The sequence below is a fragment of the Ochotona princeps genome, chromosome 5 (genome assembly GCF_030435755.1).
Source record: "Ochotona princeps isolate mOchPri1 chromosome 5, mOchPri1.hap1, whole genome shotgun sequence".
In the NCBI taxonomy this organism is placed as follows: domain Eukaryota; kingdom Metazoa; phylum Chordata; class Mammalia; order Lagomorpha; family Ochotonidae; genus Ochotona; species Ochotona princeps.
Window position 1 is genome coordinate 6,578,309 of NC_080836.1, and position 25,329 is coordinate 6,603,637.

General features: G+C 42.3%; 1 pseudogene; it reads left to right on the plus strand.

The window, feature by feature from the left end:
• The first annotated feature begins 203 nt into the window (after window positions 1–203).
• Window positions 204–6,943, plus strand: LOC101530003 (monocarboxylate transporter 1-like; annotated as a pseudogene).
• Window positions 6,944–25,329: the final 18,386 nt, after the last annotated feature.

Below are 25,329 nucleotides of genomic sequence, written 5' to 3' on the forward strand. Positions count from 1 at the left end.
CTCTTCTATGAACTCTTTGATTGGTTTTGTGTTTGGTCAGTTAGAGTAGATGCTTGATTTGATTCTTCTGTATTCATGCTTTCTCCGTTTGCAATCTCGTGCATTTTTTCACCCTCTTCATCACCATATAGTTTTTGTTTTTTTTAATACATTGGCTAGATAATTTTACCTTCAGGATTCTCTTGTTGGGCTGTTGGGAGGTTATGAAAGCTGTCATTTTCGGGGAGCTCAGGGACCCAGCTCGGGGTCATTGCTGGTGTGGCATCCTGGAAGAGAAGAGGTCAGGCTCTCTCAGAGATCCGCCAGGCAGCCCGAAGAACACCTGCGGCTCAGGCAGTTTGCCAGCCGTGGTTGTCATGGAGAGTTTGCCAGCTGTGGTTGTCATGGAGATTGCCGCGCCCATCACTGTCACAACACAAATAAGCCAGTCGCCAGGCTGGCATTTTACTCATGGCAGGCAGAGAGGCCAGCCTCAGAGAGCCCCAGCAGGATCCACAGACTGCAAGGTGGCTCTCATGAGAGTGTGCGCTCTGTAAGTCCCATTCAGCCAAGCCACCCTCAATCTCCTATCCGGCTCCCCGTGTAACTGTCCCTCCACCACTCTCCAGCCTACCAGATGCCCAAATCAATGACGCCTCCAAATCTTGGGTTGTTATCTTCCAAAATTGTAAGTAACAATTACGATGTGACTGATCCACACACTTCTGATATTAAATAGCTTCTGATTCACACACATGTAATATGAAATAGCTTGGATAAAAATGGTGATAGTCTATTTAAAATAACAGGTGGTATTAAAGTTGGAGCTAAGGAAGTGTTAGCTTTATCTGCTCCTATTCCCCTAATTTTCCACTTCCAAGCAAAGTTTGTATAAAAGACATGACAGGTAGAAGGAAGAACAGGCCATTTCACCTAGAGTACCGCAAATATTTTTCAATTAAATTCAATATGCATGTGAAACTGACAACTGTAATAGTTGCATTTTATTGAATACCCTCTTACTGCTTTACCCATGATCTTTTTAAAAATATTTATTTATCTATTTATTTATTTATTTATTTATATTATAAAGTCAGATATACAGAGAGGAGGAGAGACAGAAAGGAAGATCTTCCATCTGATGAATCACTCCCCAAGTGAGCGCAACAGCCGGTACTATGCCGATCCGAAGCCAGGAACCTCTTCCGGGTCTCCCACATGGGTGCAGGGTCCCAAGGCTTTGGGCCGTCCACAACTGCTCTCCCAGGCCACAAGCAGGGAGCTGGATGGGAAGTGGAGCTGCCAGGGTTTGAACCGGTGCCCATATGGGATCCCAGGATGTTCAAGGCAAGGACTTTAGCCTCTAGGCCACGCTGCCAGGCCCTACACATGATCTTGATGCATGACGGGACCCCACAGCTAGTATCAGGTGCTCATGAATTATACGATGGTATCATTTCTCACAGCTAGTATAAAGCAGTCACTGGAAGAGAAACAGAAGTTCCCATCCTTTCTGAAGCCAATATCCAAACAATGTCTTCCTTACATGTTATGGATATGCACATTGTCATTAATTATATATTAGCTGTCAGACTCTATGAGATGTTTTACCAGATCATTCACAATAGGAAGTCTGTTAAAGTGTGAAAATGGAAGGCCCAGTGTTTTGGCACAGGATTTAACTGCCGCTTACAATGTCGTTGCTGAATCAGATCCTAGCTGCGTCCTTCCTCTCCTCTCCAGATGCTGGTCAGTGTGCCACTGGAGTGGACAGAGGACACCCCCTCAAGTGCTTGGGTCCCTGCCACCCTTGGAGGGGGCAGTCCTGGTTAGAGTGGCTGGCTCCTGCTTCCTCCTGACTATTGCAGCCATTTGGGATTTAACCAGAAGATGAATGATTGCAGATATTTGGGAGATGAACCGAAGGCTGCGCAATCTCTCTCCCCACAACCTCGATCTCCCTCCCCCTTGCTCTGTCACTTCACTCTACCTTCAACAATAACGAAATTCTTCAAACTCTTATAAGTAAAAGAAAAGTCTTTAAACTGGACCCCATTACTGACTGCAGTGTGTGAAGTCTGGGAGACAATGGGGGCATTCAGAGATTGTATTTTCTTTCTAATACCACAATCGATTGTTAAGACCGAATAGTATACAAATTATTGATACTAGTTTTCCTATATTAAGGTACTGAAAATAATTTTGATCTTTTATTGCAAAATAAGCACAAATGAATTAAATCTAAATGCAATTTTCTATAGAAAAACAATTTGGATTTTTTTTTCTAGTTAAGCCTCAAAATGATAAATTGAATAAAAAGTGAATTGAAAAAATCAAGTTTTCAATATAGCTTATAAAGATTTATTTTACACATTTGAAAGGCAGAAATACAGAGAGATGGAGAATATACAAGGAGACAGATTTTCCCATCCACTTATTCACTGCCCAGTTGATTGTAAAGACCAGGGATGAATCGGGCCAAAGCCAGGATCCAGAAGTTTGTTCTGGATCTCCCATGTATGTGCAAGGATTCATGCTTGCTATAATCTCAAGAAATTTAATAGGGAGCTTGATCAGAAGACGAGCAATTGGGACTTGAACTAGTGCTAGTTTGGGATAGGGGTGCTGCAGAAAATGGCTTAACCCTGATATAACACACTCAGTATCAGTACCCACGTCATCAATATTTATACAGAGAAAATTCTAATATATATTTCAAGATTCTTCAGTAAGCGTATGCCATTGTATTGTAACCACATCTCCTGTTTTAATCCAGTTAGTTGGTCATATCTCCCTGACCGTGTACAGTGCAGGCACCATTCAGAGTTGGTTCTTGGGTCAGGTCCCTGCTATTCAGCCCTGTAACACCAGTGCAGCAATGACTAAAGGGTCACACTTACCCTCAGAAGGCAGACATGCTGTTCTCATGAAACTTTCCTCTGATAGAAATAAACGTGAAGATGTCTCCAAACTGATCTTCACTTTATATTAAGACGTAATTAATTTTATACAAAAAGATTTTGCAGAGGGAATGAGACAGAAAGTTCTTCCATCCACTGATTCACTTCTCAAGTGGCTTCAGTGTCTGATACTAAACCAATCTGAATCCAGGTGCCAGAGCTTTCCTTGGTCTCCCACACAGGAACAGTTCCAAAAGCTTTGGGCCATCTCCCCTCCACTCTCCCAGGTCACAATCAGGGAGCTGGAAGGGAAATGGAGATTCCTCGACATGAATGAATCAGCGCCCACTGGGCTGCCTGTGCTGGAGGGGGAGCACTAGCCAATTGAGCCACTGTGCCATGCCCTGATTCTGTCTTTTATAAAAAGAGGAGCATGAATAGCCATGCAGTCCACTCAGCATTCTTTCTTATATTAGTACTCACTTTTTTCCCTGTATTGGTCTGAAAGGTGTTGGCAAAACCTGGCACAACATAACACTGTGAAACCTCTTTCATATGCTCTGTGATTGAATGTATAGAATGTGTTACCAACGTGATAGTTCATGGGGAAATGCATGCTGTTGAGGCCCCACAGTGCAGTTGAGATCACACTTCTAAGTGTCCCTCAAAATGTTCTATGTGCACAATCATCCCTGGATTGAGGGAGTAGTTTCTGTTGATTCCATGCCTTATGTCAGCTCGAAACTTTTTCTCCATGGCCCGTCAGCAACACGGATTCTTTCACTCTGCTGCCACCCAATTCCACTGTACATTTGGGTCTGTGGAGAGTTCTGTTTGTAACACAGCAAGCAGCTTGCAGCTCAATGAAAACTAAACTTCACTTTCATTTCTCCAAATCAGACTCCACATTCTAGTACGGCCTCCTGTTTCCTCCACATCCATGATATTCACCCATAATCAGCCTCAGTTAATTTCTAACACAGAGCATATTTGTACCTGTTGATATTAATCTTGATCCTTCTTTGTCTCTTGGTGTAGGCAAGAAATAGTTCAGCAACTTTTACTAAAGATTCCTTTAATGGTATTTCTAAAATAAAGAGCAACTCTGGGCACTATTTTCAATACGATATATGGTTTTATTCACCACACATAGACAACTTTCCAAAAAAAAAAAGGAACACCACCACCAAAGCATCATCAAATGAAAGGCAATAGAATATGCATGAACTCAAGTGCAGGAACACCCACACATCTGGATACGTTATTGGCTGGTTGATATATGTTTAACATATATCAAAAAGAATCCAAATCATCAATTATATGCTTGCAAAGTTGAAGACGCCACTACGAGGCAACAGTGTAGCACAGTTCCTCTAACAATGTTATAGAGACATTACAATGGAGGCAGAACATGATCAGCTTGCAGGTAACACCATGATCCTCTACTTGTTTCTCTATCAAATGTGTACAGAGCAGGTCTTAAGTTGATGGGCCACAGAATGCCATAAAGAATCAGATTTCCCATGACAGTTGATCACAGCACCAGGAAAGGTGCAAAAATTATGTTGGAGCAGCCACCAAACAGGGGCGCCATATCAGATGAGGAGACTGCTGATGGCTCTCCAAACAGAAGGAACTCAGAAGGAATTTTAACACTCCAGATTTCACTCAGCCTGAGATTTTTCATGTACCCTAACAAGAAGGGAAATGGGTATGCCAGGCACTTTTTTTTTTTTTTGAGAAATCCATGTACAGTTTTGTAATAGAAAGGTCGAAGTCGCCTGGCAGTTTGTGCTTCGATTTATGGGTAAGGAGTGTTGAGTTTTGAAGAAGTCAGGGAGCTTACTAAGAGATACACATCACATCTCCTTAGCAGAGCTCAACCCTGAGTCACACACTAGCTGTCCAGAACCAAGGCCAGGCGAGGAAGGTCTGGAGTGTTGCCACATATTGTATCAGGGACATTTTCTCACCTTGGAGTCTTTCTCAAGTTTTTGCATTCCCAGGTGTGTTTGGGAAGACATTTGCTGCCCAATGTCCGGAGATTTGGTGCCCAGTGTCCCATAGTTGACCTCTCTGAGAAAATTCTTAGATAACAAATACTGATGACTGGTGTGTGGTGAGGCGAGCAGCCAGTGGGTGTTTGTATGAAGGGGAGGTGGGGCGCCTTCTGTGTGCATACTCCCCCTCCGGTGGGTAATAAGGAGTCTTTACCCGCCAAAGTGACAAGGCGCTACATGACTCCCGGCCGCGTGAGTGCTCAGCTCCGCAGGCCTGTGAGGCACAGGCATTGGACGCGCTGGACCCCAGACCCACGGAACTCCGGCCCACCGCACCACCTCACGCATACTTCGGACCCGCGAGCCGCACACATAAAGATATTTGGACTTGAACCGCAGTTTCTTCTCTATCGACACTTGAAATGCCACCAGATGGTTCCTGTTGGTCACACCCCACCAGATGAAGGTGGGGGTGGGTCGTGGTCATTGGAGCTTTCGTCTCCATCGGCTTCTCTTAATGCGTTTCCCAAATCTATTACTGTCTTCTTCAAAGAGATCGAACAGATCTTTCATGCCAGCACCAGCGAAGTGTCTTGGCTATCCTCCATCATGCTGGCAGTCATGTATGCGGGCTGTCCTGTCAGCAGATACGGCAGCCACCCCATCGTGATCCTTGGTGGCTGCCTCTCAGGCACAGGCTTGATCGCAGCTTTCTTCTGCAGCACAGTCCAGCAACTTTACTTCTGTATCCGTGTCGTTGGAGGTTTCGGGCTTGCCTTCAACCTGAACCCTCATTGACCATAATTGGCAAGTATTTCTACAAAAAGCGACCTCTGGCCAATGGACTGACCATGACAGGCTGTCCTGTGTTTCTCTCTACCCTGGCCCCCCTCAGTCAGAATTTCTTTAATATCTTTGGTTGGAGAGGGAGCTTTCTCATTCTTGGGGGTTGCCTCCTGAGCTGCTGAGTAGCTGGATCCTTGATGCGACCCATAGGGCCCAAGCCAACCAAGCCTGGGAAAGTGCGGTAGAAGGAATCCCTTCCGGAAGCTGGGAAATCTGATGCACAAAAGGGGGCAGGTGATGTGAATACAGATCTTATCGGAGAGAACTGGAAAGAGAAGCCGTCAGTCTTTCAAACTGTCAGTAAGCTTCTGGACCTTTCCTTGTTGACCCACAAAGGTTTTTTGCTGTATCTCTCTGGAAATGTAGTCATATTTTTTGGACTCTTTGCACCCTCGGTCTTTCTTAGTAATTACGGAAAAAGTCGGAATTACTCTGATGAAAACTCGGCCTCCCTTCTTTCCATCCTGGCTTCTGTAGACATGGTAGCCAGATCTTTCAGGGGATTGGTAGCCAATACAAAGTTGGTAAAACCTCAAGTCCAGTATTTTTTCTCCACTGGTATCATTGCAAATGGCATGTGTCATTTGCTAGCACCTTTGTCCAGCAGCTACACCGAGTTCTTTGTCTACCCCAGAGTCAATGGCTTCACCTTTGGGTGGCTCTGCTGCGTGTTGTTTGAGACCCTGATGGACCTCGTTGGACCCAAGACATTCTCCAGTGCTGTGGGCTTGGTGACCATTGTGGAGTGCTGTCCTGTCCTCCTGGGCCCACCTCTTCTAGGAAGTCTCAATGACATTTATGGAGACTACAAATACACATACTGGGCAAGTGGTGTAATCTTAATTTCCACAGGCATCTTTCTCTTCATTGGCATGAGCATCCATTACCAACTTGTAGAAAAAGAGCAAGAAGCAGAGAAGAAGCAACAAAAGGAAAGCAAAGAAGGGGGCACTGACATGGATATTGATGAGAAGCCCAGGGAAGCCCTCAACACGGTAGAATCCCCAGAAGGGCACAGACAATGAACCCAAGGAGGCCGAGAGCCCCATCTGAGCCCTGACCAGAGGATGGGAAAGCAGCCCGCAGCCCGAGGTGTTTGGAAATACTCTATTGGCCTATAGTCTCCAGTGGTGCTCAGAGCAGACGGTGGACTTTGGTGTGGAAATTATAACAGGTGTTTGATAGGACTCGTGTTCTCACTCCTTACCACTAGCCCGGGTGGAACATTGTCGTATGCTTTTGGAAGGGTGGTGGACAAGGGATGAGGGAAGGAAGTAGATTTTCTTTTGTTTTAATCTTACTTAGCTCTTAACATCTTCATGTAGATTATGATCCATGCCTTAAGTTTTAGTCTTTAGAACTCTTTAGAGAGCCTTAACTTTTTAAAAAAATTCTGCTGAATTCATCCATTTTATATGTCACATGGACAGGAAAAAGAGCAACTACCTTGTCTGAGGCCAATCTAGAATTGGAAATTCATCTTGCTTCATACTGGTTTGCAACGCAGCCTCAGAGAATGAAATGGTCACGGGAACACAGAAAAATACTTAGAGTTGGAAGTTTTATATAAGATGTTGGCTTAAAGATTTCTGTAGCATCAGTAGCTGCCTGGCACGTGTGCCTGCTAGCTGTCTGTTTAGGAAACACTGAGCAGATCCTTGGCTAGGCCTCCTGGATGCCATTCTCAGGATGCACGTTAGAAGGCATAGTGTTTGAGCTTTGCTGTCATTCAATTCCCATAAAGTTGTGACTCTAAAGTAAATAGAGCACACTTCATTAAGTGTAGGTGGATACTTCCAATGGAAGCTGAATTTAATTTTTGTTTTTTTACAAACCCACAGATGAACTGTGAAACTGTTAGGATTTTTCCTTTTTTCCTGGAATATTTCATTTATACCTGCTTCTACTAGAGAGAGCTGTGGTGAGATTTGTAACCTGTGTGTGTGTGTCTGATGGGTTTGGGGGTTCTCCCCACCCCCGACCTGCCCCACGGTAGCCGATAACAAAATAAGGAGGGCAGTTGCTAACTGTGCTTTAGTGTAGATCACTTATTCTTTTTATTTATTTATTTCTGAGAAGGGCTGAAGGAAAATTATGTGACTTAGAATTATTGAACATATTCATAGTCTCCACTCAAATCATCCTTTTCACAAAACTATCTGAGAAGTAAAGAAGTGAGTTCAGTATGAGGATAGGAGGGAAGGTAGACCAGAATGAAAAACTGTAAGTATTTTCTTAGTGTAATATCTTTTAAGTTGAGTTAGAAAGATATATTCAATAAATTATAATCAGTGCATCAAAAATACTGCATTGGCAAGAGGATGGATTGGAAGTGTCACAATTGGGACTTGCACATGTAAGGTACCACCAACATAGGCAGCAGCTATATATGCCCACTATGTCACAATGCTGGTGACACAGCTGTACATTTTATATCAGGAGACTATGTCATATGTATGGCTCAGAGTATGAACTCAATAAGTTTAATAAATTTACATTAGTAGAATGCAGAATTATGAAGAGATCATTTGACAAACAAGGGGAAAAGTATTAACAAAGCAAAAGAAATTTTACAGAGGGGAGAAGATGTTAACTAAGTCTCAGAAGACTTGGGTGGAGGGAAGAAAGGATAGGAACTTCAAATGAGCAGCAGCATACCTAACAATTATTACCAGCAATGAACCTAACATATCGAAATAAATATTGTTTAGAATTGTGTCATCTTGCTGGAAAAGACCAACCAGCCTAAGTTACACAAGATTCATAAAGCATTACCAACATGCCGTTGCAGTTATAGGACAGGAGACATCAAGTACATGCAGTTGAACCCTCCAACCTTCATCACTTTTGTTAGTCCCTAGCAGGCTTCTACTACAACCTCCAGATGACATTAGTGTTTTACTTTGCTAATTAATGCTACATAGAGATACAAATTTGGCAATTACACTTCACAGTGAATAGAAATGGCAGTTCATAAAATATGTTTGGTAATATCTAACAATACATAAAGTCTGTGAGCATCAATTAATAGGCACTGAAGTTAGATCTGAAATACATAGCTTTATTGATGTCAGTTAAATAGGTTTATCATAATACTAGATGCAGGTCTTGCTTTGACATGTGTATATTAGCAATGGCCATAGGATATCTCAAAGGATATGAAAGACAGCTTCCTCCAAAGAAGTCAATATCTGCATAATGATGGACTTGTAACTCTTTTTGAAGGACTGTACGATTGCAATAGTAGAGGGGAAATCAAGGGAGAAGTAAGGGTGTGTCTGTGTGGGGGGGGAGGGGTAATTCCAGAGCTTATGGAACTGTAGTATAAAATGTAATTGATTCATCATTAAAAATAGGTAAATTGAATCAGCTGCAAAATGAAGAAAAGAAAGAAATGCTAAGCAATCAGAAAGCTCTTCTTTCCGGTGCCTGCTCTCACGCATTCTCACCATTTCTAAATGTCACGTATAAATTCCTGCTTGATAACACCTTCCCCATTGGACTTTATACTGAAGAGTGAGAAAATACTCTAAACATGTTGGTTTGTATCTGGAATAGATGCCAGTATTTAATCCAAATAAGAATTTCCATCTCTATCCATGCATTCATTCATTCGAATATTCATCTTAATAGTAGCTGTATGTTTGATTCTATTGCATGTGGTTGTCTTATATCATTGAGTTTTAAAAAAAAACTTTTCTCTTATTTCCTTATATTCTGCAAAGAAGAGGGAGGAGACATGATAGTGAAATGAAGAAGACTATGCAGTATCCGATCTAATGAGAGTAGCTGTGACGGTGAGAAAGTGGGCAAGGAGACAGGAAATGTCAGGGGCAAAGAAGACATCCAGATTTTAATTTTTTTTAATTTTATTTTTGATTATGCTTACATAGTTGATCAGGGTGGAAAGGGTCAAGGATCGGGGGAATGTGGGCAAGACCATTGTTTATACATTTTCTTTCTCTTCTTCCTGTATCTGATGGAGGAGAGGATACAATGGGAGAAACCACACTCAGCTTCCCCAGTTCCTGGTGTCATCCCAGGGTCCCCTTTGTGGAGCATGTTCTAGGGGTTTCGCTCAAGTGATTTCAGTAGTTCTGAGATGCTGTTGATATCGCCACTCCAAAGATGAGGAAATCCTTCCAAGTTCAATTGGATGACATAGTCCATTTCAGACTCTCCATTTGCCCAGAGGTTTGCCGTCAAGTTTCATTGGGGTAGTTGATCAATTTGTTCTGCTCTCCACCTTCTGCAAACAAATGGGTCCTGCTGCCCAGCCCAGCCCAACCCAGCGTATGCTCAGCCCTCATTTATACCAGAGGCAGCTGAAGATCACTCAGAGCTATCCCAGTAACCCTCGCTGGACTGGCCCCTACCTCTGGTTCCCATTCCTACATGTGCAGTGGACTGGTCCAGTCTGTCCCAGCTCCCACGCAGCACTCAGGCACATAATTAGACTTTGAAGCCTAACTCAACCCAACCAACTCCACTCTCTAGTCCACACTCATGCCAGTCAGTCATTACCTGTCCAGCAAGACCTGCCCCCAGTCCTGGTTCTCAAGCTTACCAGTGTGAACTGCAACCCATCAGAGAGAGTGCCCATAGTCTCCTCAATGAACCCTCTCCATGCCCCAGATCTTTCCGTACTCCAGGTCGTTCGGTGGTCTAGCTCAGTAGAACTCTGCCGCAGTTCTAGCACTTGACTGCAGATGCTGCGGCAAAGCCCAGCCCGCCTGCCTTTATTCTGGCTCATGCCTGTACCAGTGGATGAAATTAGCTGTCCTCCCCTGGTTCTCCCCTTAACCAGTCCACATGTAAGCCAACAGGTGTTGTAGCCCTGCCCAGACTGGTCTGCCCTCAGTCTCACCTTTCATGCTTGCCAGCCTGAGCAGTGGTCCAACAGGGGAGTCCCCACTATTCCAGTACCAGGCTTACACAACCCCCTTATTCTGCATGTACTGGTGCGTGCTATGACCCAGTCTGGCATGACCTGTCTCGCTTTAGCATTTCCTGGTGGGTGCTATAGGATGGTCTGGCCCAGTGCCCCCATTCCAGTACACGCTGGTGGGAGAAACACAGATTTTAAAAGCAGAGTTATGCGAGGTGGAGGAGCACAAGAATCTTCCATCTTCTAGTCCATTCCCCACATGGCCAGAACTGGGCCAGGCTGAAACCAGGAACCTAAAGTTTCTTTTGGATCTTCCATATGAATGCATGGGCCCATTATTTTCTCAAGCACGTTATCAGGGAGTTGGATCAAAAGTGGAGCATCTGATACTCTAACGGATGCTCACATGGGATGCTAGCACTATGGTATGTATAATTAAAAAAAAAAAAACGAAATTCAGAGAGTGACTCCACAAAAGGTCACACTGAACCCATCATTTTCAGGGAATGAGAGATTGAGCTATTGAGGTGTGTGATGTAGATAGCATTCCTGTTAGGACAAAAGACAATACAACAGACCTGAGCTGAGGTTGCCAGGTTTATCCTGAAGACAAGGGAAATGACGATAACAGCAAAGGGATCTGAATGGAGACTGAAGATTCACTCAGACGGGGAGTAAACGCATCACTTAAAAAAGAAAAATGACTTTGACTTCATAACTGAGTGGCAGGAAAGAATGGAGAAAAGGGTCAGAGATATTCCTTATCCTGACAGCTGTTTTTGCCTTTAAGATTAATTAATTTTTCTTTTATTCACATGTAATTTATTTTTTTTAATTCTTTGATTTCCCTGATACAGTTGTTTAGCTCAAAGATTTCTCCTTTTCTCTCCCTACCCCCTCAAGCCTACTGTTTTTCCCTATGTTATAACAATAGTTCAGTCCCTCAACAACAGTCACAAGTCCATCATTCTGCTATATAAGTATATCCTGACACTATAGGTAGAGAATGGTTAGAAAATCCAGCATTCTAGTGTCAGGATATGTTTAGCAGTTTCAATGAGAGTCTATCTTTTATTCAGAAGTAGAGATGGATAATGCAATTTATCTCCACTTTCTGGTATATTTGCTTCCACTATAGAGATTCTCTAGATAAATATAGGCATGTACATGCTTACCTATATATCTGTTGATCTTTTTTTCTAGAAGTTTTTGTTGTCGTTGTTGTTGTATTTTGCAAGAGGATTGCCTTATATCAGAGAGAACACATTATATTTGTCCTTTTGGGATTGGCTTTTTTCACTCAGCATAAAGGTCTAGTTGGGACCAGTTTGTGACAAATGATAGAATTGCATTAATCAATTTATTTGAAAGAGTCACAAATAAAGAGATGCAGAAAGAGAAAGAGAATCCCTCATGTCTCATCCACTTGTTTGTTCTCCCAGGTGACCAGAAGGGCCAGTACTATGCCAAGTCAAAGCCAGGAGCCAGGAGCTTCTTTGGGGTTTCCTATGTATGTGGCATGGACCCAGACACTTAGGTCATTTTCCACTGAATTCCCCAGGCCATTTGCAGTAAGCTAGATGGTATGTGGCATGACTAGATCCCACACAGCACCCATGTGAGATGTCAGTATCTCAGATGGTTGCTTTATGTTCTCTGCCACAGTGTTGGTTCCTAGTGATGAGATTTCTCTCGCTGCCCTGTAAAAATGTTCACTAAGGGAGCAGAAGCAACTAGGATGGGGCCACAGTGGGAATCATGGAAGAACTTAATGAAGTTCTGGAACTTGGATTCACACAGATGTTTCAGAAGTTGAGTGGAAAAGAAGTAGTGGTTGGTAAGGATGTATTTGGCCTGAAATGTGGTGAGATCAGAGCTGTTGTCACAAGAGGTAGCCAAACATGGTGGAAGGAGTAGCCGTCCCCTCTACAGCCACATACTTCTGTGAAATGTAAGTTTTGCAAGTCTGTGTCCACATTCCGCTTATGATTCCAATCGACAGAGGAAGCCAACTGCTGTCTTTTTGCAGCCAGCGGTCAGTAAATGCTTACAGAAAAGGAGATGACCATTGTAAGAGCTTCTGTATGTCACCAGGATTCATTAAGTAATTTAAACTATTGGAAAAAATATAAGACGACAATTCTGCTAGAGGGAGGTAGGGCTAGGGTAACAGCATTAGTTTAGACTAAGTTCCGTTCTAGCCCTCAACAGACCAGAAGGCAGAACAAACCACAAGGAATCACATGGTTGAGTGAAATGACATCCAAGTGAAATTTGAAACATGTTAGTTGTCAAGAACCAAAATAATAGTAATTAGAAAGGAGCATCCTGGCAGCCCATCAGAAGGTGTCCACCTCACCTGATGTGGTGTGGTAGAGAAACCCCCTCTATTTTAATCCTCGGAGGAATGTGACTTTAAAACCATGATCGCTTCCAATGCTCCCCATTATCTCCTCAGTATTTCTCTATCTATAAAGCTGAGCCCCTCTGCTTAGCTCCTCAGACACCACCCTGTAGTTATAATGATTCTCCAATATTACTGGTTTTCTTGTTCTTATTTGTATATTACAAGTATTGAACTAAGCATAGAAGAACTTACTTCACCACTAGCATGCTATGTCAGTACGACATGTCCAATTTCTCTTCAGATTCAGTGCAATGGCAAGTTTGTTGAATATTCAAATGACCTCTATTCATGTGTGAGACCAAAGCATACTTGACTTACCAGGCTGCATAATCTTACTTTGGAAGATCATCGACATCCACAAGCAATGTCTAACCTTTGTGCCACTTATGAAAACCAACATTTCATGGGGTATTTTAAGTTATGTTCTTTTTTAGTCTGAAGTGCCCCATTTTCTTTTACTAACTTCCATCCAACAGTGGGCCTGCATCTTTTCCTTTTGTACGTAGAATTAAGGACTCATTCTTGAGAAAAAAGAAAGAATTCATTTTTAAAAAACACAGAAGTTAATCATTACTCAAACAAAATAAAATCAGAAGGACATTATCAGGCTCAGTTATTCAGACTACTTTGTTAATCACTCCCCATCTTCCTACCCTGCATGTGCATTTGCTGTTTGAGTTAGGAAAACATAGGTCTTTCTGGCCTATAGATTTGCCTTTGAAAACAGCCCCAGTGTTTGGGTAAAGTCTGAGGTTTAATGAAAACCTTCCATCAAGTGTACCAAAGACAGTCTAGTAGTGGAAATCTGCATTTATTTCCTGCCTTTAGCCTCTAACAGAGCTGGAGCAAGCAAAGGCAGGTGACATAAATCTTTTTTTTTTTTAATCTCTATTTTTATTACAAAGTCAGATATACAAAGAGGAGGAGAGACAGAGAGGAAGATCTTCCGTCCGATGATTCACTCCCCAAGTGAGCTGCAATGGGCCGGTGCGCACCGATCCGAACCCGGGAACCAGGAACTTCTTCCAGGTCTCCCACGTGGGTGCAGGGTCCCAATGCATTGGGCTGTCCTCAACTGCTTTCCCAGGCCACAAGCAGGGAGCTGGATGGGAAGTGGAGCTGCCGGGATTAGAACCGGCGCCCATATGGGATCCCGGAGCGTTCAAGGCGAGGATTTTAGCCGCTATGCCACGCCGCCGGGCCCAGTGACATTAATCTTGTTCTGTGCCAACAGTTGCCACTCTGCCAGAACTGCATGTATGTCCTATGATAGATGATTCTGATTTGCATTGTAAGGGCACCAGTTCCAATCAAGGTTCTGAAGTCCAGCAATATTGGAGACCATCAAGATGTTCATGGAAAATGCATATTATGAGAAAGCTGTGCATGGTTCCCAAAATCCTTTGCATACAACTAAACTGATTAACTCCATTGCTTGTGAACCTAATGGTATTACCTCATATAGTGTCTTATCATATAGCCAACACTTCAGGAAATGCATGCATTTGTTTAATATTCCCAACTTTTACTGTATCATGGAGTCATTTTGTCACTGAATACACAGTGAAACGTAGTATCACAAAACAAAAACTGGGATGCACTGCTTGTTCTTCCACTATTTTATGCTAAATCTGACCGTAAGCATCGGCAAACTCATTTGACTGTATGCTATTGTCATGACATTTCATTTCCAGTAGGTTCCCAGGTAGTCCCAAAAATCGTGAGATATTCAGAGTCACCGCTCTGCCTGTCTGCATTGATTCTAACAGTGCATGTGAAGTGCTTGTATGAGGGCCAGCAATTCAGGCATGCCTTTTAGCTTTGTGCGTGCCTCCATGACTATGGAGGACAGCAGTGGAAAGGTGAACGGTAGATACCAGCTGTGTGCCTTGGTGGGAACTTCACGCCACCTGCCATATATCTGCCTATGCCAAAGCAGGCAGAAAGGACCCTGCCCCAGAGGTAGGCAAGAGGCAGCCAACATATTGATTCAGAAGCAAAAGCATGAGTATGACATATCATCCTGAAGACAATAAGTGGGCAGACAGTAACTTGGGACAAGGGAAGAGCTCCCATGCTCTCTAACTTCCTCTAGTCCTACAGACATGAAGGTAGCACTGGAGGAAGACAACCAATATAGTAAAGCCAAATTCAGCAAAGCCCATGGGTTTCAAGGCACAAAAAGAAAACAAAAGAAGGCATCAATTTATTGAAATGAGCAAAGCTGATAGATGACCTGTGTGAGATCCATGGGGGCTGAGCTGATGGAGAAGCACAAGCTTCTGACTTTCCTTCTACTCAGGAGCCAGATGGACCTCAGACTGGGAGCACCAGAAGCAGCCAAAGGGAATCCAGCAGAGTCTAGATCAGTTTTCCCAGTGCCAGTTTGCCAAGATAGATGTGCCAACCACAAGCAGTGCCATCATCTGTGTCTGTGAAACTCAGAGAAAAACCACAAGTCTAATTGAGCCCAGCAAAATGACATCTCAGGTTCAAACCATCAGCCTAAGTAAGAATGGTGCAAGTTAGGAAGAGCCAGGAATAAAAGAAAGATACTACGATTCCTGGAACAGCCACCAGGTGGTGATATTATTTCCTATTTCATTTCCCTCAGACTCCTGAATGAAAAGAGGCGGGAGGTGGGGGGAGGCGGGAGGTGGGGGGAGGCGGGTGGAGAGAACACAAACCAGGAGCATATTGTTTTTTTGCATTAGACAGAATCCCAAGGTAGACACTGGACAAAGTGACTCGCATTGCACTTGACACACCATTCAGTAAAGCAGTTCTAGGCTGGCCCAACCATGTAGGAAGGTCTTTTCAGGTGTTGATATTTAAAGTTGATTTGCTTCCATCAAGGGAAAGAATTAGACTGATGCTTTCGTGTTCCTTACACATTCATTTTTCCGGGTGGGACATATTACTATGTCAACGAGTAGAAGCTGTTAGCCAAATCCATGGGCTGCATGAGAAAACACATCTGATCAGGCAGACGCATCTTGGTCATTCCTCCTCCTTTTCCTGTTCTCAGCTGAGCAGGGAACATCAGCGGAGGCTCTTTGGCCACTTTTACCTGCGATGCACCTCTGTTCCCACAGTTCATTCAGGGACCTGATTTTAACTGCAATGTCTCTTTTTTTTTAATCCTCTTCCTCTTCCACTGAGTTGCAAATGCTGATTACTTTCATAAAGCAAGGAAAGAAACAGACAACTTTACTAGTTTTTGTTAAGCTGTGACTCATGCGTCATTTCATAAACCAAGAGACATTGATTGCCAGGGAAGCAGGATACAAAATTAATGAACACAAATCAATGGTGCTAGTGTACACAAATAATCCCATGGCTGAAAAGGAAGTTGTAAGTATAGTCCACTTTAAAATATTGAAGAGGAATATCAAATACCTAGAAATTAAGCTAACTAATTATGCACAAGACCTCTGTGATGTAAATTCTTAACCATTAAATAGGGAATAGAAGAAAATATTAAAAAATGGAAAAAATTTACTGTGTTCCTGGATTGGTATGATCAACATCACCAAAATGTCCATATTGGCAAAAGTAATGTATACATTCAATGCAATCCCAATCAAAATCCCAACAACGTTTTTCTTAGAAATCGAAAAGAAGATGCAAAAGTTGATCTGGAAACGCGAGAGACCACGAACAGCCATAGCTTTCCTGAAGACTAAAAATCAAGCTGGTGGAATCACAATTCCAGATCTCAAGACATACTACAGAACAGTGGTCATCAAAACAGTCTGGTACTGGTACAGAAACAGAGAATAATATCAGTGAAACAGAATAGAAACACCAGAAGGGAGTCCATACATGAATAGCCAACTAATCTTTGACAAGGAAACTGAAAAACATCCAGGGAAAAAGCCTTTAAAAGGAATGAAATCTTACCATTTGCAACTAGATGGTCCCAACTAGAGACCAACATGCTCAGTGAAATGAATCAATCCCAAAAAGACAAATACCATGTATTCTCTCTAATATAAGGAAACCATCATACAAATTGGAATGTATAGTGATGCAGTAATGGAGACCACTATATCCAAATGTGAAAACACAATGCAAGATGCATCGCTACTTCCAAATAAAAGCTGGACTCCCAAAGAACGTGTTGGACATATCCAGACAATGGCATAATGGATTGTCTGACATTATCTGTAGCAGCGATGTTGGGACACACTTAAATAGCAGACTGCTGAAATTGTAACTCTTTATACAGGGATGTGCTGTTTTGACAATATGGAGAAAATCAGTCAGGGGGTGGGAATGGGGGAGGTGGAATCCCAGACTACACAGTATGATCAAATTCAAAATTTTAAATAAAATAAAATAAAATAAAATAAAATTTTTAACAAAGGGAAAAGGAAATACCTGCCCCCTTAGAGCTCACTAAAGTATATTAATGCACTTAATTTTTTTAAGCCAAAGTGTTCATTTTTGTCAGTTTCTTGGCAACTGAGATCAAATTTCACGAAACGGAAGGAAGGAAGGAAAGGAGGGAGAGAGAAAAAAAGAGAAAGAAAAACAAAGAAAGAAAGAGAGAAGGAAAGAAAGAAGAAAAAGGGAAGGAAAGAAAAAGAAAGGGAGAAAGGAATTTATATCCAGAATGATCTAAATAATTGCTCCATTCCATTGTATTTTGGATTTCTCAAATTCTCAAAACTGATTTTACTAAGCAAAACTTCTGCTAGAAGCAGAAATTAACCATTCTCATATAGCAGTGAAACTCTTAAGAACAGCTAATGTACTAGCCATACAAAAACAATGAGCTTTAAGTTAATTTTCAAAGTAAAGCAGTTTCCTTATGTTAGAATCACTAATCCAGTTTACAGCATCCAGTACGTTCTTGATTTCTTTTTTTAAAGTTACCAAATTAGTCACCCATCCAATATTGCATTTCTTGCTCATTATCCATTGAATGTTTTGCTTTACTTGGAGATAGAAGTTGCTGAAATTAAGCAGAGAATGATAATGCAGTTATAAGTCGTTTTCCTGTGAGTGCATGTCTTAGGATGCCATATGGCTACCTTTCTAAAATGCATTTATCTCTCTCCCCTCCCTCCCACATCATAATTACCACAGCAAATTCAATTTTTGTATTCCAAACATAGAGATATCTGCGAAATTCATTGTCTCATATGATTGAGTGTAATTTCTATCTTCCTGAGTATTTAGCCACTTTGTTAGATGAGGGTACAAATTGTTTATCCACTTGTGAATTTCAGTGTGAATGTGTGTGTGTTAGATATTGAGTGGAGGGTTTGAGTTAGATATAGGATAGTGTGTCCCATCACTGAAGTTAACTCCAGGTCTAATTCTTTATCCTACCACTGAGGGCTGTGTGGAGTCAGCTGTAGGAGGTGTAGTGGATAGCTAAGTAGGAAAAGATCCTTTTGATAATATAAAGCTGCCATGGATGAGGAAGCTTACTCTTCAGCCTGTGATGCTGATAGGCACAGGGGCCTGGCCCAGCAATGTGGTTGTGAGGGCGTGTGTCTTGCATTGTTGTGGAGCTGTTGAGATTATTCAACAGCAAGGGAATTCAGGTAATCATGAATGTTACTTGGGCACATAGGATCACTGCTTTGCATCTACTTTCGGAATGCCTTTGCTAGTCACACAGGCATACATTTGTAGCACGTATCTATAATCAGTTTCTGAATTGCACTGTCTCTTAAGAGCCTGTGCCTGCTGGGAGAGGAAAGAAGGAATTCTCTGTTAGGAGAATTTCAGGCTTGCTCTCCCAGGCACCTTGGGGGCTATCGAGGACACATCTTATTGGTGTGAATGTCCACGTGTGTCATGTTCACATTATTTCCTTAGCTCTGTTAACACCACTGAGCTGTAGCCCAAACGCTGCTTTTGTCCATTCAGGATCTACTGGCTCTTCTTAGGCTTTAAGGATCAGGGTGGCTCTGAAACAATCCCAGTGATATTTCCCTTATTATCTGCTTTCGGTCCCCTGTAAGTACCTTAGTTGGCTTCCTTAAAAAAAAAAAAAAAAAAACACCTTTTTTATCTACTCATTTACTTTCATTTTATTTGAATAAGACGAAGAAAGATGAAGAAACATTCCATTTGCTTCACTGAATTTTGCAGGTTTATTGCCAAGACACTTATTGGCAATATTCAAGACTGAGCCAGGCTGGCGTCAGGAGCCTAGAAATTCAATCCGGATCACTTGCATGGGTATAAGTGACCCATACTTGGGCCTTGATTTACTGCCTCCCAGGCTTTGAACAAGCAGGAGTATAAGATTGGAAGTGCAACCGGGGCTGCAAACCAGGCACTGCAGTGAGGGATTTGAGTATCCTCAGGGACACCCAAACTGCTACAACAAAGCCCCACCCCGCCGAATTCCCTGTTTCTCAAAGCAACATGGGAAACAGTGTTACATGCTTTTGGAGCTGCCAGATCTTTCAGCATAATAAACCAGCTATTCAGTTCTGGATACCAAACTTTAACTAGCAACATCCTATTCTGGCCAATGATCTCATAAACATATTCTGTGTCACTGGAAGTTTTCATTTGGCAATGCCCACCAGAGCTGGTTACTTCCAGTTCACTGAGAACCTCAGGCTACTGCATTATGCTGGAAAATGTCACCCACAGCCAGTGCCCCACAAAACCTCACAGAACACCTGGTCCTCAGAGCCCAGGTGTGCTTTAACCCATGTCCCACTGGCAGAGAAGCTTCACCCTCTCAGTGCTGAGAAATGGCAGCTGCCGAGTGGTTCCTCGAGATGACTTAGGTCTTGCCTCAGAACCTTTCTCCTTCTAAATGATGTTCCTTAACTGTTTTCTTTTTTCTTCCATTCTTCTTTTCCTTCATTCTCCTATTCTTTTCCTTTATACTTCTCTCCATTTAAAAATCTTGATTTAATACACAGCTGCTCCTAATTCCAGAGTTTTAAAAGAAAACCTGTCAGGCCGACATTGTAGTGTGATAGACCAATTCAATGCCTGAGAAATCAGAATCTCATAAGGATGCCAGTTCATGTCCAGCTGCTCCACTTCTGATCCCACTGCCTGCTAATGTGCTTGGGAAAGCAGAGGAAGAGGTTCAAGTGCTTGTGTCCATGCAGTCCTGTGGGAGATGTGGAAGAAGCTTCTGTAAGGTCCCTAACTTCAACCTAGCTCAGCGCTGGCCATCGAGGTGACCTAGCAGATTGAAAATCTCTGTCCCTTGCCCGCCCTCTGTAACTGATTGACTCACTGTTTTTGCTTTATGTGCTAGAGTGGAGTTAAATGTCCAAATAGTTGGAAAGATATTTTATTGACATTTAATTTTAATTCACTGTGATAAATCTTATGATGTTCATTCTGCTATTTTGTAATGTTTGTGATCAAATACTCAACTACTACTATTTTTGTACTTAACAATAACTTGTAATAGTAAATATTTGTGATAATGCTAAGATTGTTCAGATTTTCCATGCTTGAACTTGGTAATCATCACATGCAAATTATTATCAGTATCATTGGTACTAATTGAGAATCCTGTTGGGTTCAGTTCTAGTACTCCAACACCATTTTGAGTATTTATGTTATAGTATTATGTGAGTTTAAGTTTCTTATATTTTTAAGTTTTTTATAAATAGGAAGAACAAATTTAAACCGTGAGTCTAAAGTTTGCAATTTCTACACTTTACTGGCATATTGTTCTTTAAATATTCAGTTCACCCTTTTTATCCACGAATATGCTTTTGCTCTGTTATTGATATACTCTCACTGCTGTTACCTCGATTATTGCTGTTCCTGTGTATCTTTCCTTGTCATCTTCTATGTTTGTCTGTTTTCTTGGGAATAAATTGATAGTGTGAATTCAATAAAAAGAGAGTAACTGAAACAATTTTCTTTTATGTTAAAAAAAAGTCAAGTTGTCCTTTAGCAGAGGTGAAAAAAAGCACAAAACATGATTTTTATAAGAAAAATACAACTTAAAAAAAATGAGAGAAGAATGATGTGCTAAAAATGAAATGCTTAAATAGAAGAGGCTTGAGAGGATAACGTAAATGGAGTGGAAAGACAGAGAGATTAATGGAAGAGATAGACTGTAATAGATGTGGAAGTCAAGGCCTTGCAAATGATGGGGGTTATCCTCTGCCTCTGGCATTCCAAATAAGATGAGCATGGAGAGTGAGCGGCGGATGGGATGAGAGGAACCCTGGTGACCAGAGCTGCTCCCTTAGAGTGGGAAAGGAGGCTGCCAGACTGAAGGACTGTCAGAGGTTGGTCCAAGGTGGAGACAGACAGCACGAATAACCTGGATGACTTATTAAATTTCCAAATTAATGAAAGGAAGCCTAAATCACTCAATCATGAAAGTCAAGTCCCTCGTGATAGAGAGCACAAATGTTTTTACTGGAGAGTTCTGGAAGGAAAATAATTGTCAGCAAGTAACACTTCCAGTTCATTGGGAAAGGATATGACAGCGGGCATCAAAATGTGTAGAATGAAACTGTTGGCTGACACATGGAAGGAAGGCAGGTAGGACAGGAGGGCGAAAGAGACGGCAGAAGGGAGGAAGGAACCAAGTCAAGCCAGGTGATGGAGGTCAAATTATTCACTTAACCATAGAGGCTAAATTTCCAAGTGTTGTGATTTCAAATGTTCCAAGAAATTTGCATTCACCACGGTTTCATTTAAACATAAAATACAAAAATCCCATTAACACTAGAATTCAGGACACCCCAAATTCGACCCACTTACATATTTGCCATGTTGTAAAGTACACAAAGCAAAACAAAGGAGTGAGGAACGAAAAATAAACATGGCAGTTAAAACAAAGAGGCAATGGGCCCGGCGGAGTGGCCTAGCGGCTAAAGTCCTCGCCTTGAACGTGCCCCGGGATCCCATATGGGCGCCGGTTCTAATCCCGGCAGCTCCACTTCCCATCCAGCTCCCTGCTTGTGGCCTGGGAAAGCAGTTGAGGATGGCCCAAAGCTTTGGGACACTGCACCCTCGTGGGAGACCCGGAAGAGGTTCCAGGTTCCCGGCTTTGGATGGCGTGCATCGCCCGTTGCGGCTCACTTGGGGAGTGAATCATCGGACGGAAGATTTTCCTCTCTGTCTCTCCTCCTCTGTGTATATCTGGCTGTAATAAAATGAATAAATCTTAAAAAAAAAAAGAAAAAACAAAGAGGCAGTGGAAATATAATCCACTAACTCACTGAAATCAGGGCAAAGACATTTGGAAACAAAAATTACAGACAAGAATGACAATGTACTGAACTCTAGCAGGCTTAGATGGATTAACTCATAATGTAAAAATGGTCAACAGATAGGATGGATGAGAGAGCTTATACTGACTTATTCTGCTTTAATGAAGGGGGAAATGCTTAAAATGGAAATATGCAAAAGGCAGAATTTTAAACACCTTTAAACATAATCCATTAAAAATTTTAACAGTTTTCTTTAATAAAAGGCATATTATAAAAACAATCTACATGTTCCTGATATTTGGTGATTTCATACCTTTATTCTTCATTTTCTTACTTGTATCCAAGTTAAAGTAAGTTCAATGATTTATGTTAACTGGTATTTGTTTAGCGAAATCGTCTTTTTTAAAGATTTATTTATTTATTTTATTGGGAAGTCAGATACACAGACGAGAGGAGAGAAAGGAAGATCCCCCAGCCGATGATTCACTCCCCATGTAAACACCAATGGCCAGAGCAGAGCCAAAGCCAGGAACCAGGAGCTTCTTCCGGGTCTCCTAAAGCTTTGTGCCTTCCTCAACTGCTTTCCCAGGCCAAAAGCCGGGAGCTGGATGGGACGCAGGGCTGCTGGGACATGAACCCATGCCCATACAGGATCCCAGCACTTGCAAGGCAAGGACTTTAGCTGCTACGCTGCTGCACCAGGCCCAGCAAAATTGTTTTAAGCACATATTAGCCTTTAATTGTTCAATATATAACCATTAAGGTATTCTCTGAAATAATGGTGCTCTGGATAAAAGATGTTTTCCTCTTTTTTGAATGTTTTAAATGAAGAGTAAATCTCTGTTTTCTTAGATATTTTCATTAGCATATTTGTTGTGAAACAAGTTTTAAAGACACAAAGAGCATTCTGCAGACTCTTGGTGTCCACTCATCCTGCAGTTAGCTCATTTTCTCAGCAAAGGCCCAGCTTCCCTCCTGCACCCTCAGTGTGCAGCCGCGGCAGTGTCTCAAGTCAGAAGCACAGGGATCAGCCCCACCTGCTGCAGACACTGAAGGGTATCCATCTGCCCTGAGCTGATGAATGTAGAATGCGTTCATCTTAGTGGACCATGCGTACTCTCTAGTCCCAACTTATGAAAAACAAACTAGAGATGCTTTTGACATATGTCACTTTTTCAGGAGATGAGCTAAAATTGGCAAAGAAAGATTAAAAGGGGCTCTGATCGAGCCCGGCACAGTGGCCTGGTGGCTATAGTTGTTGCCTTGAACGAGCTGGGCCCTCATACGCGAGCAGGTTCTAACCCTGGTAGCCCTGCTTCCCACCCAGCTCCGTGATTGTGGCTTGGGAAAGCAGTCAAGGGCGTCATAAAGCCTTGGGATCGTACACCCTCATGGGAGACCTGGAAGATTTTCCTGACTCCTGACTTCAGTTTGGCGCAGCACCAGCCATTGTGCTCACTTGGGGAGTGAATCATCAGATGGAACTTCTTCCTCTCTTTCTCTCCTCCTCTCTGTGACTGACTTTGCAATAAAAATAAATCTTTAAAAAGGGGGAGGGTCTCTGATCCAGTGATGTGAGCTAATGATTAAAAAGGATATAGCCGTGGCAATGGAAATGCAGTATGGTGTGGGCACTCCTAGCTGGTGCCTAAATTTCGTCCCCCTGAGAGTAGAGTTTCCCCGGGCAGTGTGCAGAGAATGTGAATGTAGTCATGGGATTTCCAAAGACCGACAGCAGGTGCTTGCATCACTGAATTTTCAACTGTCAAATATAATTATGAAAAAAATGGAGAAACGACTGAATTGTGGGTCCCACAGGAGCAGAGCCATCTGATGAGGGAGAGTCTAAAGTGTAAAGAGAGTCTAAGAGTCTGAAAGAGAGTGGGATTACAAAAGATGTTCAAAAAATAGGAAACAAGCAAGTGTTTTTGGTTACCCAGCTTTGCCTAGCAATAGATCAAAACATTACTCAAGGTTCTAAACAGATGTTCTGTTAAAAACAGACATTGATTTAGATAGATCTGAATTCAAATCCCAGCTCTGCCATTTATTAGTGGCAGGGAGGACTTGGAGGAAAGAATTTTTACTCTGAGTTTCTTTACTAGCAGGAAAAGTAGGGTAATGAGTCTTTTGGGGACACATTAGGAGTAGGGTACAAGCTGACATATGTCTTGTAACATCGATGCCCCTGTAGGATCTCAATAAATGGCATAGCATAAGTCCTCACGGTCAAGTACTTTCAGACTGTCAACAGGCTGGCAATAACCCACTTATCTACAATCTTGGCCAACTCCTTACCGAGAACATGTGCCAAGACTGAATCCCTGCCGATGCATCACCTACACGATTGTTATAACTATCCATGGTTGACTCCCACATCAACCACCCAGAGCATATCATGTCCAAGTATCATGGGATATGCCTGAACATTATAGGATTTTAGAGGGACTTCAACAGACATGGGGTGGGATTTTCATTGTGTTTTAGGACAGAGGAATAGCATCTCCCTATTCTTATTCTTTGTTTTGGAAACTGTATTTTGCCAAAAAAAGTAACTATAAAATGGGAGGCAGGCACTTTAGTCTATCTTACAGTCCTGTTGGTATCATCTGTATACCAAGATTCATCTTGTTTTACGTTGCTTCCTATCATTCCTTGGAGAGGAGGCTACACTAACAGAGTTTGTTATGTTTTTCTACAATACTTTTCCAACTCCACTGATTCAAGACCTGTATGCAGTCTCAGTGACCAGCCTCAGCTCAGGGACATGTCTTTTCTGAGGAGAGTTAGAATGCTTTCCAAGGATCTCTGACCTCAACTGGCAGGTTAAAAGTGTCTCAGGGGTTGAATTACACATTTTGAATGTCAGCCTGAAGAAAGGTTTGATATCCTGCAGGAGCCTTGGTTTGTCATTAAGAAATCTGCAAAGGGAAGCCAGGGGCCCAGATCACCACAAGTGCCACATTGGGTGCTGCTTTGTGTAGTGTGGCAAAGACTACAGGAACTGGAGTGACAACTGCAAACGGCACATGCTCTAAGCCAGGAGGAAATTCATTTCTGACTCAGAGCACATTGCGCTGATCCCACAGGGAAAGTATGCCCAGAATTGCACCAGTGTCATGTTAAGCACCAT